Genomic DNA, 19,924 nt, shown 5'->3' with positions numbered 1-19,924 from the left:
ACCCCCAGCAGTAAAAATATGATCATCCACATAGACAATGTAAAGAAATCAGAAACTACGCTAACTCTGATTCACTCTTAGTATACCAACAGCTAATCGGGAGCCTTGTGAAAAAACATCTTGATTAGTTGCTAATAAAACTCCTTAGGGGCCTGGGGGAAGATGGCGGAAGAGTAAGACACGGAGATCACCTTCCTCCCCACAGATACACCAGAAATACATCTACACGTGGAACAGCTCCTACAGACCACATTCTGAACGCTGGCAGAAGACCTCAGACCCCCCAAAAGGCAAGAAACTCCCCATGCACTCTGGGTAGGGCAAAAGAAAAAAGAATAAACAGACACAAAAGGATAGGGACGGGACCTGCACCAGTGGGAGGGAGCTGTGAGGCAGGAAAGGTTTCCACACACTAGGAAGCCCCTTCAAGGGCAGAGACTGCAGGTGGCAGAGGGGGAAAGCTTGGGAGTAGCGGAGGAGAGCACAGCAACAGGGGTGCGGAGGGCAAAGCGGAGAGATTCCCGCACAGAGGATGGGTGCCGATCGGCACTCAGCAGCCGGAGGCTTGTCTGCTCGGCCACCGGCGCGGGCGGGGCTGTGAGCTGAGGCTCGGGTTTCAGGTTTCTGTCGGGAGCACAGGGAGAGGACTGGGGTTGGCAGCCTGAACACAGCCTGAAGGGGTAAGTGCACCACGGCTGGCCGGGAGGGAGTCCGGGAAAAAGTCTGGACCTGCCGAAGAGGCAAGAGACTTTTTCTTCCCTCTTTGTTTCCTGGTGCGCGAGGAGAGGGGATTAAGAGCGCTGCTTAAAGGAGCTCCAGAGACGGGCGCGAGCCGCGGCTAAAAGCGCGGACCCCAGAGGCGGGCGTGGGATGCTGGGGCTGCTGCTGCCACCGCCAAGAGGCCTGTGTGCGAGCGCAGGTCACTGTCCACACTCCCTTTCCGGGGAGGCTGTGCAGCCCGCCACTGCCGGGGTCCCGGGATCCAGGGACAGCTTCCCCGGGAGAGTGCACGGCACACCTCGGGCTGGTGCAACATCACGCCGGCCTCTGCCGCCGCAGGCTCGCCCCGCACTCCGTACCCCTCCCTCCCCCAGGCCTGAGTGAGTCAGAGTCCCCGAAGCAGCTGTTCCTTTAACCCCATCCTGTCTGAGCGAAGAACAGATGCCCTCCGGCGACCTACATGCAGAGGCGGGGCCAAATCCAAAGCTGAGCCCCGGGAGCTGTGCGAAGAAAGAAGAGAAAGGAAAATCCCTCCCAGCAGCCTCAGAAGCAGCGGATTAAAGCTCCACAATCAACTTGTATCCTGCATCTGTGGAATACATGAATAGACAAGGAATCATCCCAACTTGAGGAGGTGGACTTTGAGAGCAAGATTTATGATTTTCTCCTCTTTTCCTCTTTTTGAACAACACAATAAGTGAAATGAAAAATACTCTAGATTGGATCAATAGCAGAATAACTGAGGCAGAAGAACGGATAAGTGACCTGGAAGATAAAATAGTGGAAATAACGACTGCAGAGCAGAAGAAAGAAAAAAGAATGAAAAGAACTGAGGACAGTCTCAGAGACCCCTGGGACAACACTAAACGCACCAACATTCGAATTATAGGGGTTCCAGAAGAAGAAGAGAAAAAGAAAGGGACTGAGAAAATATTTGAAGAGATTATAGTTGAAAACTTCCCTAATATGGGAAAGGAAATAGTTAATCAAGTCCAGGACGCACAGAGCGTCCCATACAGGAAAAATCCAAGGAGAAACACGTCAAGACACATATTAATCAAACTGTCAAAAATTAAATACAAAGAAAACCTATTAAAAGCAGCAAGGGAAAAACAACAAATAACACACAAGGGAATCCCCATAACGTTAACAGCTGATCTCTCAGCAGAAACTCTGCAAGCAAGAGGGGACTGGCAGGACATATTTAAAATGATGAAGGAGAAAAACCTACAACCAAGATTACTCTACCCAGCAAGGAGCTCATTCAGATTTGATGGAGAAATTAAAACCTTTACAGACAAGCAAAAGCTGAGAGGGTTCAGCACCACCAAACCAGCTTTACAACAAATGCTAAAGGAATTTCTCTAGGCAAGAAACACAAGAGAAGGAAAAGAACTACAATAACGAACCCAAAACAATTAAGAAAATGGGAATAGGAACACACATATAGATAATTACCTTAAATGTAAATGGACTAAATGCTCCCACCAAAAGACACAGATTGGCTGAATGGATACAAAAACAAGACCCATATATATGATGTCTACAAGAGACCCACTTCAGACCTAGAGACACATACAGACTGAAAGTAAGGGGATGGAAAAAGATATTCCATGCAAATCGAAATCAAAAGAAAGCTGGGGTAGCAGTTCTCATATCAGTCAAAATAGACTTTAAAATAAAGACTATTAGAAGACACAAAGAAGGACACTACCTAATGATCAAGGGATCGATCCAAGAAGGAGATATAACAATTGTAAATATTTAGGCACCCAACATAGGAGCACCTCAATACATAAGGCAAACACTAACAGCCATAAAAGGGGAAATCGACAGTAGCACATTCATAGTAGGGAACTTTAACACCCCACTTTCACTAATGGACAGATCATCCAAAATGAAAATAAATAAGGAAACACAAGCTTTAAATGATACATTAAACAAGATGGACTTAATTGATATTTATAGGACATTCCATCCAAAAACAACAGAATACACATTTTTCTCAAGTGCTCATGGAACATTCTGCAGGATAGATCATATCTTGGGTCACAAATCAAGCCTTGGTAAATTTAAGAAAATTGAAATTGTATCAAGTATCTTTTCTGACCACAACGCTATGAGACTAGATATCAATTACAGGAAAAGATCTGTAAAAAATACAAACACATGGAGGCTAAACAATACACTACTTAATAATGAAGTGATCATTGAAGAAATCAAAGAGGAAATCAAAAAATACCTAGAAACAAATGACAATGGAGACACCACAACCCAAAACCTAGGAGAGGCAGCAAAAGCAGTTCTAAGAGGGAAGTTTATAGCAATACAATCCTACCTTAAGAAACAGGAAACATGTCGAATAAACAACCTAAACTTGCACCTAAAGCAATTAGAGAAAGAAGAAGAACAACAACCAAAAAAAGCCAAAGTTAGCAGAAGGAAAGAAATCATAAAAATCAGATCAGAAATAAATGAAAAAGAAATGAAGGAAACGATAGCAAAGATCAATAAAACTAAAAGCTGGTTCTTTGAGAAGATAAACAAAATTGATAAACCATTAGCCAGACTCATCAAGAAAAAGTAACCACTGACACTGCAGAAATACAAAAGATCAGGAGAGATTACTACAAGCAACTCTATGCCAATAAAATGGACAACCTGGAAGAAATGGACAAATTCTTAGAAATGCACAACCTGCCAAGACTGAATCAGGAAGAAATGGAAAATATGAACAGACGAATCACAAGCACTGAAATTGAAACTGTGATTAAAAATCTTCCAACAAACAAAAACCCAGGACCAGATGGCTTCACAGGTGAATTCTATCAAACATTTAGAGAAGAGCTAACACCTATCCTTCTCAAACTCTTCCAAAATATAGCAGAAGGAGGAACACTCCCAAACTCATTCTACAAGGCCACCATCACCCTGATACCAAAACCAGACAAGGATGTCACAAAGAAAGAAAACTACAGGCCAATAACACTGATGAACATAGATGCAAAAATCCTCAACAAAATACTAGCAAACAGAATCCAACAGCACATTAAAAGGATCATACACCATGATCAAGTGGGGTTTATTCCAGGAATGCAAGCATTCTTCAATATACGCAAATCAATCAACGTGATATACCATATTAACAAATGGAAGGAGAAAAACCATATGATCATCTCAATAGATGCAGAGAAAGCTTTTGACAAAATTCAACAACCATTTATGATAAAAACCCTGCAGAAAGTAGGCATAGAGGGAACTTTCCTTAACATAATAAAGGCCATATATGACAAACCCACAGCCAACATTGTCCTCAATGGTGAAAAACTGAAAGCATTTCCAATAAGATCAGGAACAAAACAAGGTTGCCCACTCTCACCAATCTAATTCAACATAGTTTTGAAAGTTTTAGCCACAGTAATCAGAGAAGAAAAGGAAATAAAAGGAATCCAAATCGGAAAAGAAGAAGTAAAGCTGTTACTGTTTGCAGATGACATGATACTATACATAGAGAATCCTAAAGATGCTACCAGAAAACTACTAGAGCTAATCAATGAATTTGGTAAAGTAGCAGGATACAAAATTAATGCACAGAAATCTCTGGCATTCCTATACACTAATGATGAAAAATCTGAAAGTGAAATCAAGAAAACACTCCCATTTACCACTGCAACAAAAAGAATAAAATTTCTAGGAATAAACCTACCTAAGGAGACAAAAGACCTGTATGCAGAAAATTATAAGACACTGATGAAAGAAATTAAAGATGATACAAATAGATGGAGAGATATACCATGTTCTTGGATGGCAAGAATCAACATTGTGAAAATGACTCTACTACCCAAAGCAATCTACAGATTCAATGCAATCCCTATCAAACTACCACTGGCATTTTTCACAGAACTCGAGCAACAAATATCACAATTTGTATGGAAACACAAAAGACCCCGAATAGCCAAGGCAATCTTGAGAACGTAAAACCGAGCTGGAGGAATCAGGCTCCCTGACTTCAGACTATACTACAAAGCTACAGTAATCAAGACAGTATGGTACTGGCAGAAAAACAGAAAGATAGATCAATGGAACAGGATAGAAAGCCCAGAGATAAACCCACACACATATGGTCACCTTATCTTTGATAAAGGAGGCAGGAATGTACAGTGGAGAAAGGACAGCCTCTTCAATAAGTGGTGCTGGGAAAACTGGACAGGGACATGTAAAAGTATGAGATTCGATCCCTCCCTAACACCACACATAATAGTAAGCTCAAAATGGATTAAAGATCTAAATGTAAGGCCAGAAACTATCAAACTCTTAGAGGAAAACATAGGCAGAACACTCCATGACATAAATCACAGCAAGATCCTTTTTGACCCACCTCCTAGAGAAATGGAAATCAAAACAAAAATAAACAAATGGGACCTAATGAAACTTCAAAGCTTTTGCACAGCAAAGGAAACCATAAACAAGACCAAAAGACAACCCACAGAATGGGAGAAAATATTTGCAAATGAAGCAACGGACAAAGGATTAATCTCCAAAATTTATAAGCAGCTCATGCAGCTCAATAACAAAAAAACAAACAACCCAATCCAAAAATGGGCAGAAGACCTAAATAGACATTTCTCCACAGAAGATATACAGACTGCCAACAAACACATGAAAGAATGCTCAACATCATTAATCATTAGAGAAATGCAACTCAAAACTACAATGAGATATCATCTCACACCAGTCAGAATGGCCATCATTAAGAAATCTAGAAACAATAAATGCTGGAGAGGGTGTGGAGAAAAGGGAACACTCTTGCACTGCTGGTGGGAATGTGAATTGGTACAGCCACTATGGAGAACAATATGGAGGTTCCTTAAAAAACTACAAATAGAACTACCATATGACCCAGCAATCCCATTACTGGGTATATACCCTGAGAAAACCATAATTCAGAAAGAGTGATGTACCAAAATGTTCATTGCAGCTCTATTTACAATAGCCCGGAGATGGAAACAAGCTAAGTGTCTATCATCAGATGAATGGAAAAAGAAGATGTGGCACATATATACAATGGAATATTACTCAGCCATAAAAAGAAATGAAATTGAGTTATTTGTAGTGAGGTGGATGGACCTAGAGTCTGTCATACAGAGTGAAGTAAGTCAGAAAGAGAAAGACAAATACCGTATGCTAACACATATATATAGAATTTAAGAAAAAAAATGTGATGAAGAACCTAGAGGTAAGACAGGAATAAAGACACAGACCTGGGGCTTCCCTGGTGGCGCAGTGGTTGAGAGTCTGCCTGCCGATGCAGGGGACACGGGTTCGTGCCCAGGTCTAGGAAGATCCCACATGCCGCGGAGCGGCTGGGACCGTGAGCCATGGCGGCTGAGCCGGCGCGTCCGGAGCCTGTGCTCCGCAACATGAGAGGCCACAACAGTGAGAGTCCCGCGTACCGCAAAAAAAAAAAAAAAAAAAAAGACACAGACCTTCTAGAGAATGGACTTGAGGATATGGGGAGGGGGAAGGGTAAGCTGTGATACACTACCAAATATAAGGTCGCTAGCTAGTGGGAAGCAGCCGCATAGCACAGGGAGATCAGCTCGGGGCTTTGTGACCACCTGGAGGGGTGGGATAGGGAGGGTGGGAGGGAGGGAGACGCAAGAGGGAAGAGATATGGGAACATATGTTTATGTATAACTGATTCACTTTGTTATAAAACAGAAACTAACACACCATTGTAAAGCAATTATACTCCAATTAATATGTAAAAAAAAATGTCATGAAGAACCTAGGGGTAAGACAGGAATAAAGACACAGACCTACTCGAGAATGGACTTGAGGATATGGGGAAGGGGAAGGGGAAGCTGTGACAAAGCGAGAAAGTGCCATGGACATATATACACTACCAAACGTAAAATAGATAGCTAGTGGGAAGCAGCCACGTGGCACAGAGACATCAGCTCGGTGCTCTGTGACCACCTAGAGGGGTGGGATAGGGAGGGTGGGAGGGAGGGAGATGCAAGAGGGAAGAGATATGGGAACATGTGTGTATGTATGACTGATTCGCTTTGTTGTAAGTCAGAAACTAACACACCATTGTAAAGCAATTATATTCCAATAAAGATGTAAAAAAAATATAAATGGTTTAAAACAGCACGTAAATATCTATGTATTGCTAGGAAAGAGATAATTTAATGATGAGCTTTCTTTATTAGTCATATTTTATACTGTTAGAAGAATGAGACTGTCAACTGAATTCTGTTCCCCCAAAATTCATATATTCAAGCTCTAAGAAAGTGATGGTATTTGGAGATGGGGCCTTTGGCAGGTAATTAGATTAAATGATGTCATGAGGATTAGGCTCTATTAGTGCCCCTATAAGAAGAAACCAGAGAATTTTTTCTGTCTCTCTCCAACATGTGAGGACACAGTGAAAAGACAGTTGTCTGCAAGCCAGCAAGAGAGCCCTCACCAGGCACTGAATTGGCCAGCACCGTGATCTTAGACTTCCAAGCCTCTAGAACTGTGAGTTGTTAAAGTCACTAAGCCTATAGTATTATGTTATGGCAGCTTGAGCTATAAGAGTACTAAATGGAAGAGACATGGAGGAACCCTAAACGCATATTGCTAAATGAAAGATGCCAAACTGAAATGGATACATGCTGTATGATTTCAGCTATAGGACATCCTGGAAAACGGAGGGCACTTAAGCTATTCTGTATGACACTGTAATGGTCAATGCTTGTCATACATTCGTCAAAACCCATAGGATATACAACAGAGTAAACTGTAATGTAAACTATGGATATTAGTTAATAATAATGTATGAACATTGGCTCATCAGTTGTAAAAAAATGCCCCACACTAATGCAAGACGTTAATAATAGGGGAAAGTGTGGTTTGGGGAATAGATGTGAGGGGGTGTATGGGAACTCAATACTCTGCTCAAAAATTCTCTTTAAACTTAAAACTACTGTAAATATAGTCTACCAATTTATTTAAACAAAATAAATCTAAGTTGCCTCATCATATTGTGAGGTTAGTAACCATCTTATAGTTTTTCTATATTCTATTTCTAAAGACCTACTTCTTTAATGTTCATTTCTATCTTCTTTTATCCTTGTAAAAAATATATCAAATGTTTTGTATTATTTCACCTCCCAGCCTATTATCTTTTTAGTTATATGTCTTTCACAAACATTCATTAGAAACTACATTAGATATCCTTGACTTATTACACTCTATGCCCATTACTATTTTCACCACCTCCCTCGTAATGCTTGAACCTTGGCTATGACCCATTGTCACCTCTGGACAAATCGTTTCTGCTCTATTTTCTGTTTTCTGTCCTTCTGGGCCACTTCTATCTACCATCATTACCCAAAGAACTGACTTTACAGATTCTATATGCCAGTGTGTAAGACTTGCAGTGTTTTAAGAAGTATCCCAACTTCATGATGGTGATTTGGGGTCATTACTAAAGCACTCAGGATCATACATATTCTTTTAAGGTAGTTTTACAGGACAACGCACATTGGTATTTTTCTCCTATTAACAGAGTAGGAAATTGTGGGTTGATGTGCAGTTATTTTGATTAAGAAAGCAAGATATGAACACTGCTTCTTTGCTGGGGTACTTGGCACTGCTCTTTCTCGTGCTGGGACATATTTTGCGCCTTTACAGCCTTGCATCTAGGCGTACTGATCAGACTAATGTTTGGCTTTATTGGATACGTTGACCAGTCTGATTGATATTCTGGTACATACAGGGTACTTGGTCATGGTTGCTCACCTCTGAACCTCAGCTTCATCACCTGCAAAGTTCAACTAATAGCATATCCGCTTTGTGGGGTTTTTAGGGATTTGGCAAGCGTCATAGTGCCTGGTACATGCTAGAGACTCAGGTGATGCAGTAATTACTCTTTTTTTTTTTTTTTTTTTTTGGCAGTACATGGGCCTCTCACTGTTGTGGCCTCTCCCGTTGCGGAGCACAGGCTCCGGACGCGCAGGCTCAGCGCCCACGGCTCACGGGCCTAGCCGCTCCGCGGCATGTGGGATCCTCCCGGACCGGGGCACGAACCCGTGTCCCCTACATCGGCAGGCGGACTCTCAACCACTGCGCCACCAGGGAAGCCCCAGTAATTACTCAAATGTGCATTTTCAGTGGATCCTTCCCACCTGGACAGGGTGACTTAACATAACAGCCTTGGGAGAGTAAGAGCAGGACAAACAGCAAGGGCAGCGTGGGCCAAGGGAAGGAGGTGAGAACTGACATGCAGGGAGCCCTCTTGCTGGTATCACCAGAGGGCCCATAGTGAGCCAGGATGTGGGGAGAGACTGGCCGCTCAGTAAGACCAGGCCAAGAAAGGCCGTGTGAGGGGGCTTAGCTTTTACCTTGTGGTAGAGGCCATCCAAAGGAGAAAGTGGAAGATGGGTAGGTATAGACTTCTCCCTTAGGAATTGTCCTCAGGGTCTGTTTATCTCCTGGCAGGGTGCGTTCAACGAGTTGGCCGCTCCAGCACATTCTAGAGAGGACTGGCCAGGTCTGACCTTCTGGAGATACAGCCCTGACGTCCTGGTCACCTCACTGAGGAGAGGGCTCATGGGGGAATCAGCTTCACTCTGCATCTGTCCACCAGTCCTGCACCCTGGACTCCAGGACCACTCACTTGCAAGAGGCACATCCAGCTGCCAGAGGAAGTGACATTTCCTGACTCATCTGGCTAAGAATGAGCAGAGTATCGCTGACCACTCCAGGGGAGTAGATGCCACAGAAGATCAGGATGCGGACACGCCATAGAAGATCAGAAGGAACAAAGGACAGTCCACGTGGGAGTTCACATGGGTGCCTCACAGTCCCCAACAGGCCCTCGAGTTTCCCTTCCAGCCCAACACACACTCCACCTGCCCACAGTCACCTGTGCCACCATCACAGAGCCCCACAGAGCTCCAAACATCCTCAAACACACAAACTCCCTACTTATAAGCAAATGCCTGACTGTGTGCCCAGAACCCTCCTGCTCCAATATACATGCACTACAAACCCCAATAAAACCACAGCCACAGTCTTGAATACAAAATCACACCCCCAACAGCCCCTGATAATCAAACACCTAAATCCTCATACCCCACAAAAATCCACCCAACCCCATATAACCCCTCAATGCAAACACACAAACCCTTCAACAATAGCCAAATATATTCAAACCAAAGTCACAGACTTCTTAATAGAAGACACAACCCCCCAAATCCAAATAGAACACATACAGTCCGCACACAGCTGTCAACATCCACGTATGTACAATGCCTCAGAAGCTGAGACAAACACAAAATACCATTAGAGAGACACAATGTTTCCAACCTTCTCCTAAATACTCCCCCCAGAACACATCATGACCTCACACCCCCAATACAAACGCACACCCATCTCCCTCTTGAGATACTATAAACAGCCTCTGACACATCCCCTGATTATACACACACAGCTAGCGGCCCCAATTTACACTGACAACCCCAATCTCTGCAAATTCCTCCACATCAAAAATACACTCCCTGGACTCTTACCCTACAGGATGAGCATGTGTATAACCCCTGCACTCTGAATACACACGGATCCAACACACAGAGCATTAAAATGCATACCCCTACCTCTTCTCAAATGCCTGCACACATAGCCTCAAAACACCCAGAAGCAGCCCACCACCCAGCCACACCATGCTACACCAACCGTACACTCACAAAGGCACTCATGCCCCTCATCTCTCCCCAGATCACACATACACAGTCTCTACACAGCTTTACTATTACCCCAAACCATCCTATGCCCTAAACATACATCCAAGAGTTCCCCACACAGCCCTAACCGATGATAGAGGCAGCTGTACCAGGGGCATCACGGTACCCTGAACGGGCAAATGCCGCTGAGGTAAGTGCCTCCTATGTTGCTGCATTTCTTGCTGCTGTTGCAAGTCATCCCTTGACCCCACCCAGGCTGACTGGGACACCCTAAACAGGAAGTGGCAGCGTATGAGTCAGGAAGAGGAAACTCCATTCCAGGTGTTCCCTGTCACCATCCATTGTACCAAAACATCAGATGACCAGCATGAACAAGAAACAGAGACATGTAACTATACCATGGTTGAAAGGCAAATTTTTCTAGAAAACATTTGTCCAAGGGAAGGGGGGAGAAGGGTGCTCCCCCTAATTGTAGAGCCACGCTGTTACGATTCAAAGAAACGTCAGATACAGTCCAACAGGCGTGGGGCTGCATCCATGTTGTAGCTGGATACGAAAAAGATAAGTTTTCGGAAGCCCCAGATCTCGCTTGCCAGTAAAGGCACATGGGCCCCGCTGCCCCATTGGCCAGGAACCCAGCAGAGGACCCCTAAGGGATATAGGGACTTCTGGGACCCTTACTGAGCTCCACCAAGGGGTGGTGCCATCACACAGCTCCATCCTTCATGAGATGACTAACAGACCTCCCTGTATTGGCAGCTCTGGAGATGGGGGTCCCTAATGATGTCAACTTGAGACCGCCCAAGCACAAGTTAGAAATTTTTGCTCAGGCGCTGCAGACTCTTCCGGAGACTGGAGTGATGGGTAGCCGTCACCTCTCCGAATCCTGTACCCTGACCTCTGCCAACGCCTCTGCCTTAGGGACCTGGCAGATCCCTGGAGCGTGGCCCTCCTCTGGGACACTTGCCCATATACTTCTCTAATTTTCCTTGGGACACACATAAACAAATTTTCTTATGGCTCTCATTGACCACGGGAGCTCAAATTACAGTGCCTCCTGGGAACCCCTCCAATTATAAGCAAGGGCCACACTTTAGATTACAAGGCATAGTAGTCAGGGGAGTAGAAAGCATTCAACTTCCATTGAATGTCACTATTGAAACAATCTTTATTAAAAATCTTTTAGTGGGGCTTCCCTGGTGGCGCAGTGGTTGAGAGTCCGCCTGCCGATGCAGGGGACACGGGTTCGTGCCCCTATCCCGGAGGATCCCACATGCCGCGGAGCGGCTGGGCCCGCGAGCCATGGCCGCGGAGCCTGTGTGTCCGGAGCCTGTGCTCCGCGGCGGGAGAGGCCACAGCAGTGAGAGGCCAGCGTACAGCAAAAAAAAAAAAAAAAAAAAAAAAATCTTTTAGTGGTGGTAGCCCCTTTGGCCCTACCCTTTCCCGTTACAGCTATGGATGCCTTGATGTACTGCAACGCCATTTGGAACAAACCCAAATTCCTGGCCTTCCCGGTGGAAGCTGAAACTGGGAGCCCATAAGACTGACACCTAAGACAGTAAATATCTCCCAATAACATGTATGACAGGGGGCTGTGGGATTGCAGCCCATAATTCAGAATTTATGAAAAGAAGAAGTCATTAAACACACCATTTCTCCTTTTCAATTTCCCCATTTGGCTGCTATTAAAGCCTGCTATTAATGAGTGGTGACTTATAATCAACTACTGAAATGTAAGTGCTGCTCCCCACTATTAAGGCTCCCATTTCCAACATTGTCCAGTTCATTGAGGATATCCAAAGGGCTCCAGGGAATTACTTTGCTGTGACAATCTAGCTGTTATGTTCTATTCAGTACCAGTTATTAAGGAGTCCCAGCTGCAGTCTACTTTTACTTCAGAAGGCACCCAGTATGTTTTAACCTGTCTGCCTACTGGCTATCTTAACAGCCCAGCTATTGCCCACAGTCTTTGCTGGCAAGACCTGGGGTCCCCTTGCACCGTCTGGCACTATACTGAGGTTCTAATCCAGAGCCCCTCAGGAGACTGGTGCACAAGGCCCTAACATGGTTGGTGACCCATCTATAACATACAGGTGGGCTATTTATTGCCCCACATAAAATTCAAGGGCTGTCCACAACTATTAAATTTCTGGGCATTAACTGATCCTCTAAAAGCCAGGAAATTCCTTTTGCAGCTAAACCTCAGCTGTTAACTATTCAGCCCCCCAACACACTATAGCAAGCCCAACACATCTTACTTAGGTCTCTCCACACTTTGGAGGCAACGAATACCACACTTGTCCATCATTCTTAGACCCATTTATGCAGCCACGTACAAGCCCTCCATAGTTTACTGGCCAAGAGCTAAACAATAAGCTTTACAGCAGGCACAAAGCTCAATTAGTCAAGCCCTCCCACTGGTTCCCCCTGGCTGCTCCTTCTGGGCTGAGAATGGACTATGTGTCCCGGACCCTTTGGACTAACACAGCTCCTCCTAGCTGCCTGTGGGCTTCTGCACCAGACGGCTGCTCTCTACACCACTACACCCCCTCAGAACCGATTTGGGAACTGGTTCCTTGGTTTTGGTCTTGGTTTTGTGTGCACTGATGCCAGAATTTGTTTGCGTCTTTTGCGTTTGGGTGTACAAAATGGGAAATACTCCATCAACCCTGAAGGAGAGCCCTTTGGGTGGGGCCTATAGTAGATAAATGGGTGTAACATAGCCCTGAGCCTATGACTAAGAAAGACATGTATACTATTGTAATAGGGTGTGGACCCAAAATATAAGATCACAAGGGCGGTAGCCCCTAAATGGCTCACTCAATTTTTATAGGATCTCGCAGTTAGAAGTGTTTTGCAAAACAGCAAGCTGCACCGGCAGTTGTTCCACCTGCTCACCCTCCCCCCACGCCGCCATCATATTCACCACCTCCTGTTTCCCCTACCCACGGGGATCAAATAGAAGTTTCTGTGTTAACCCCCAGAGGACAGGAGCCTGATTTAGTATCACCATCTAAGACTCCACAAGCCACCCAATTTGGACTGGGAGCCACATCCACAGCAGGGCAAGTTCCCTTGTGCGGACATCCTATAAGAGGCCAGGGGACTCCCTTGGCCTTGAGGCGTCCGATTCTAATTTCCCCACAGGAGCCCCAGGGAACTTTGACAGTGGGGAACGAGTTGATTGACTCTCCAATAGATACCACTCCCCAAACCCTCCCTGTTTATCTTAAGAGGCTTGTAAATATTAAACAAAGGGGAAACAAAGTCATCCTAGGAAAAACTTGCCTGTATCTTTGAGATGCAAATGTCCTTTCTGGTCTTCTCAGGAACTCTCATCTCTGCCATCTTTCTAAAATGCACCTTTTTGAAAGAGGGTAAAGTAATTTAGAAACTGACTTATCAAGGATAAATAAAAAACCTAAGTGTCTTTTCTGTAAAAATTCAGCCATCTAGACAAGTGAGTTGGATTTGTTCCATCTGCCAGAAACCTAATTTGAATCCAACCTCTTTTTCTAAACTGATGGGCTTCACATGGCTGTACCTGACTCAGTGCTGAAATTCTGAAATGACAACCATGACGTCTCTGTATGTTTGTGTCCTTGTATGTGTCTTTGTCTTTGGATAACATTGCTGAGGTTGATTTGTGGATGAGCTCTATTTAATTGGCTTAAAGAAAAGTAAGCACTTACACACCAAACTATTCTAAATACAAGAGAAACTGAGCTAAATGAGCTTCAGGTTCATGTGAACTGGGAAATAGTCAGTATTAATTAAGACCTGGTATTAACGTTCGTTTGTTGATCTAATTAATAGAGACATGCTGTTAGAGTCATCAACATTAAGTATAATACTTTTATTGTGCCTACGTTTAATATAAGCTAAATAAAATCTTGTTATATCTGTTGCAAATTTGTCAGCAAGGAAATAACTTGATGTGAAGAAACTTTTAAGGAAAGAAAATGCAAATGAGGTAAGAGCTTTAGGTGAACTTTTTAAAATACTTATCTTTTAGGAAGGTCTATCTAAAATTAATCTCTCCAGATATTTGACCACTTGAAAGTCAGAATTGTGCTAAAGTAAGTGACAGAAGGTTTATGGAAAGTGGACCCTGAAAAAAAGAGTTCTGTACGTGGTCAGGACTAAGTTTAAAATAAGTTTAATTGAGTAAATACGTTTTAAAAGTAAGCTGGTGCACAACTTGAATTTCGCTTTTCTCTCTGTTAAGAAGACAAGGTTTCTTAAGATTTTGGACTGCCTTTGATACCAGATTTTAAGTTTTTCTACCTTTTAAGAGATCTGTTCTGTACTTGCCTTTGAAATCTTTTATTGTTACTTTGGCTAAGTGAATAACTATTGTTTCACAGTGACATGGCATCCTATCTGTTTTAAACCCTTTTCTTATTTTTTTGACAAAACTTCCCAAATCAAATTATAATGAAGTTCCTTTGACCTCTAGCTAACTTTGGGGTGCTTCAAAGGGCCCCTGAAACACCCCAAAGAGAGATATTAACTAATTAGGTTGAATGACACAGGAAGTGTTGTCAAATAAGCAATAAATCTTCTTAGGTTCTATTGTATGCCAAATGACACAGGTATTCTACAGATTATAAGGAGTTCCTAAAATCTGGTATGTCCTGGTAAAATGTTACCAGTCAGAATTCTCTTTATTGTCTGAAAGTGTTGCATGTCACCGCAGTAACCACGTTACTTTCTCAATTGCACTGTAATCAGATTGAAACGTGCCTTCTTAAGTCTTTCACCATTGTACACAGTCATGGTTTCACTCTGATGCCTTTGCAAAAATGCTTCCTCTCCAAGAAGATTTATAGAAAGGACCTTTGCATAAATACAAGTTTCTGATTTTCAAACCATAAAGGTGAACTGGGTAAGAACTTGAAGAATTCTAATGGGAAACCTGATGGCTTCATAAAGCTGTTAACAAAAACGATTAGTTGCACATGCCTGGGTAAAAGGGTTATACTTATGGTTATAATTTTGGTTATAATTATGGTTATAATTTTTATGGTTTCTATCTGAAAAATGACTGTTTTCAATCTGTGTTTTCCAGGTGTAAGCAAAACGCTCCCCTTAAACTCATTATGATTTACAGTCATTTGTTAAATTATACCCTTGTAAGCAGAATTGAAACATTTATCTTTTTCTCTCTACCTGGGTGATCCTGCCAGTAGCATATGCTTGTCTCAAAGATTAAGCCATGCACGTCTAAGTACGCACTGCTGGTACACTGAAACAGCGGATGGCTCACTAAATCAGTTATGGTACCTCTGGTCGCTCGCTATTGCAATTGGATTACAAGTAGTTATACTGATCATTGTTCTTTGTTTCCAGATTGTTTGCTCTTTGTGTCTCCCTGCTGTACTGTGTCTTTGTTAACGTTACTAGCTGCATTACTTATATCCTGTCTACTTTATAAGATTGGTGTCTCTTACAGTACCCAGTATGGAACCAGGCCTCCAACAATACTTCAATGGCTAAACATCTTGAGGAAATAGACCACATTTATAACATGAAATAATTGTAATAGTGTGATTCTAGATACAGGAGGAAGCAACAAGGGAAAATGTCTCCTGGATCATAGTTAGATAGAGGATCCAGAAGATCTTTAATTATCAATAGGGCCTAATCCAAAAACTAGCACCTGGAGTGGCATATCAAGAATTCTCCCCTGACCTGGGATGAGCCTCCCAGCGCCATGGTTCAAAATTTGATCCTGAAATGTCTCCCAAATATTGGTCAAAATCCTGACCAAGAGGAGAGGATCTGAGAAATGGAATATTTCCTGACACATCAGTCATTAGCGACTGCAGCCCCCCAGCATGAGCCGGTGAGCCCTGACGAAACTCAGGATATGAGAATATAGGATACAGGCCCCGGATAGCTGAGGCACATATCAAATGACTGACTTCAGTGAGCCCAGACTCTTGCATCTTCCCGTCCATAGAAAAGTGCTGAATTCCTTAACTTGAGATGCTGCCTCCCAGGCTTGAAGCCCTCAAAATTCCCATCAAAGAGATCGTAATTCTCAACTTTTAGGCTGAGAATATTTTTTTAAGGCTACAGGTGTAAAGGACACACTTTCCAGAGAGGAACAAAAAAAACCAAAAACCCAACGTTTGGAACACTGGCACCAATGGTGGACACTCCCGGAAAGATCCATCTGATGAAGCAATAGAAGGGCCATCACCCCCTTTTATCCACAAGACTGTGGAATGGACATTGACAGTAGGGAATTGTAACAGGGAAGAGCCAAATCGGACTCCACATGGGATCTGTTCCTTTTACTTTAACCTTTGCCTTCTGCTGCTTTTGTTCACTACAAGGATACTGTCTGTACCTGTACATAATGGCCTGCCTCGGGGAACCCTGTCCCTCTGTCTGAATGTTAAACCAAAGTGCCTTTGTTCAGGGAAACATATGGACTCCTTCCACCTGTGGATGGCTACAATTAAGAAGAAATTAACACATCTCCTCCCCGAGGCTGGCCATTCCAGGGGCTATTCGCACAACTTATGGCCTTCTTACTTTACCTCCTCATCTCCTCCCCATCTCTGTATTATAAAAGAAACTGGCACCCAAACCCCGATAAGATGGTTATTTTGAGACTTTACTCTGCCATCTTCTCGGTCTGCTGGCTTTCTGAATAAAGTCATATTCCTTGCCTCAACACCTCATCTCCGATTTATGGCCTGTCGTGCGGCAAGCAGAGCAACCTTGGACTTGGTAACATCTTTACTCAGGACACGGTGTCACAAAACGGGACACTGTTTTCTGTTTGTTTTGTTTTTGTTTTGGGCCGCGCCATGTGGCTTGTGGGATCTTAGTTCCTCGACCAGAGATCCAACCCGCGCTCCCCGCAGTGGAAGCTCGGAGTCCTAACCAATGGACTACCAGGGAATTCCCATGGGACACTGATACCTGGCAGTCACGGCCCTCACCTTTGTGAGGCAGAGGTAGTAGTGTAGCAGGACTGAGAACGGTGTGACGTTTAAAGATTAGGTGGTGAAAGCAGGATTTCACAGGACGTTAATCCAGTGATACTTGCAGAGAAATGTTGTCAATTCAGCGTTAAGAAGACTGTGGACAAGGTGTGGAGTTTGCAAATAAACTTCATTTCCTAGAGTCAAATCTGCCAAGGCTTCCACTAAATTTGCAGTTGTGGCTATAACCTTAAGACACCTGAGACAGGCAAAAGCAACTGAATCAAGTTGTATGCTATACCAGGCAATAGGCCTGTGTTTACTACCATGCTCACACAGTTCTGCGCGGCCTGATTATGCCTTTCATGCACAAATAAAGTAAAAGGTTTTGAATAACCTAAAGTTAATCTATTAAGTAGAGATCTCTTTTCGAACTTAAAAGGGCTAATATACTTTGCCTCCAGTGGAGATCTCACCTTAGAGTATCCGGATCGGGCTTCCCTGGTGGCGCAGTGGTTGACAGTTCACCTGCCGATGCAGGGGACACGGGTTCGTGCCCTGATCCGGGAAGATCCCACATGCCGCAGAGCGGCTGGGCCCGTGAGCCATGGCCGCTGAGCCTGCGTGTCCGGAGCCTGTGCTCCGCAACGGGAGAGGCCACAACAGTGAGAGGCCCGCGTACCGCAAAAAAAAAAAAAAAAAAAAAAAGTTTCTGGATCAACCTGAACCTGATCATTTGGGTAACCCTAAGGCAGGCAGTTCTTGCAGTGCTTGTTTTAGCCTTATAAAAACCTGCTTATGTTTATCTTCCCAAGCAAAGGATTCAGGAACTAAATCTTTAATAAGTTCACAGAGTGGAAGAGGTAACAGAAAAATTTGGAACCTAGAGCTTGCAATAACCAGCTAAACCTAGAAATCCACAATGCTAGCACTTAGTTGTGAGTCTAGGAAGTTCCTGTATCAGCCTAATTCTCTCTGGAGATAGCTGAATTCCTTCAGTGCTTAGATTACGTCCTAGGTAATGAACAGCGTCTACGGATAATTGTAATTTTTCCTTTGTGTTCTTTCTCAGCTAATTGTTGCAGCAAATAAATGGAATCTTTTATGAATGCCTTATGGAATCTTTACAGTAGCTGAGTACAGCACGAGGTTATCTCCATATGGTAAAAAGGCTGATTTCTCAGGGAACTAGAGGGTACTTAAATCTTGGTGAAGTACTTGGGAGGAAAAAAGAAGGAGTCCCAGTGAACCCTTGAGGCATAAAAGTGCAGGTATATTGTTGATTGTTCCAAGTAAAGGCATGTAGATATTGGCTGTTGGGTCTCCGGGATGCTGAAGAAAGGTGAACAAAGGTCTCCAACTGTAAACCATTTCAAGTCAGTTCAAGCTTGTGACACAAGGGTGGCTAGGTTTGGAACAACAGGAAAACAGGGGAAAACTATTTTTATTAACAGCTCCCAAGTCCTGGACAAATCGCCATCCTGCCAGGTTTCCAACCAGGCAAGATTGGCATGCTGCAGGGACAAGTACATGAATGATTACCTCCTGGGCAATTAGGTCTTCTACAATAGCTATGGGACCTTGTATGACCGCAGGCTTTAATAGCTGTTGAGGAAACCTAGGGAGAGGTTTAGCTACATCTATCTGAATCTTTATAGGTTTGCATTTTTTTTATTCTTCTCATGTTAACACTGTCAGAAGTAGCCCCCAAATTTGCAGGCATCCTGTCAGAAGTAGCCCCCAAATTTGCAGGCATCTCCATCCAATTAGGGAACTTTTGTTGAACTTCCGCTTTTAGGTCCAGGACAGATTGTAAGGAACATAACTGATCAGGTTCACGTTGATCAGGAAATTTTAAGGTGAGATCTCCACTGGAGGCAAAATGTACTGGCCCTTTGAAGTTAGAAAAGAGATCTCTACTGAATAGATGAACTGGGGCTATACTGCATAGCAGAAAGGAATCTTGGTTGAGATAAAAATTCTCTCTGAACTGTATTAGGTACTCCCACTATGGAAACATCCTCTTTACTCAGAGGCACCTGTTGTTCTTTGAGGGTGGGATTTAGAGTAGAAAGCACAGCTCTGGTTAGGGCTAGGGGTAGGGTGTTAAAGGGTTAGGTAATTATGTTTACAGTTAGGGTTAGAGTTTAATGTAGATTTCAAAGTAAAATATGAAAGTGGGGTTTCAAGTAGAAAGCATAGCTCCAGTATCAACTAAAATTTGGCCGTTTTTCATTATATTTTCCTCTGGGCTGTTTAAGGTCATTGCTGCTAATAGTTTACCAGAGAACCTCTGGAGTTCTGCCAACTAGGGGAGAGGGTCATGGGGGGCCCTCCCTTTGAGACAGATATCAGAGCATTTGTGAAGAGTTTGCATAGGACCTTTGAGGACACCTCTTTTTCCAGTGTCCTCACTGATTACAAATGAAACATCAACTTTGGGTCATCAAATTGATCATGGACCCCTAGGAGGTTGTAATGGGGGAGGCCCAGGTGTCATTTTGTGTCCCTTGCCTTAGAGCTGTTGTA

The sequence above is a fragment of the Mesoplodon bidens genome (genome assembly GCF_964165515.1).
Source record: "Mesoplodon bidens genome assembly, contig: HAP1_SCAFFOLD_118, whole genome shotgun sequence".
NCBI lineage: Eukaryota > Metazoa > Chordata > Mammalia > Artiodactyla > Ziphiidae > Mesoplodon > Mesoplodon bidens.
The sequence above is the reverse complement of the archived record's forward strand: the minus strand, read 5'-3'. Positions refer to the sequence as shown.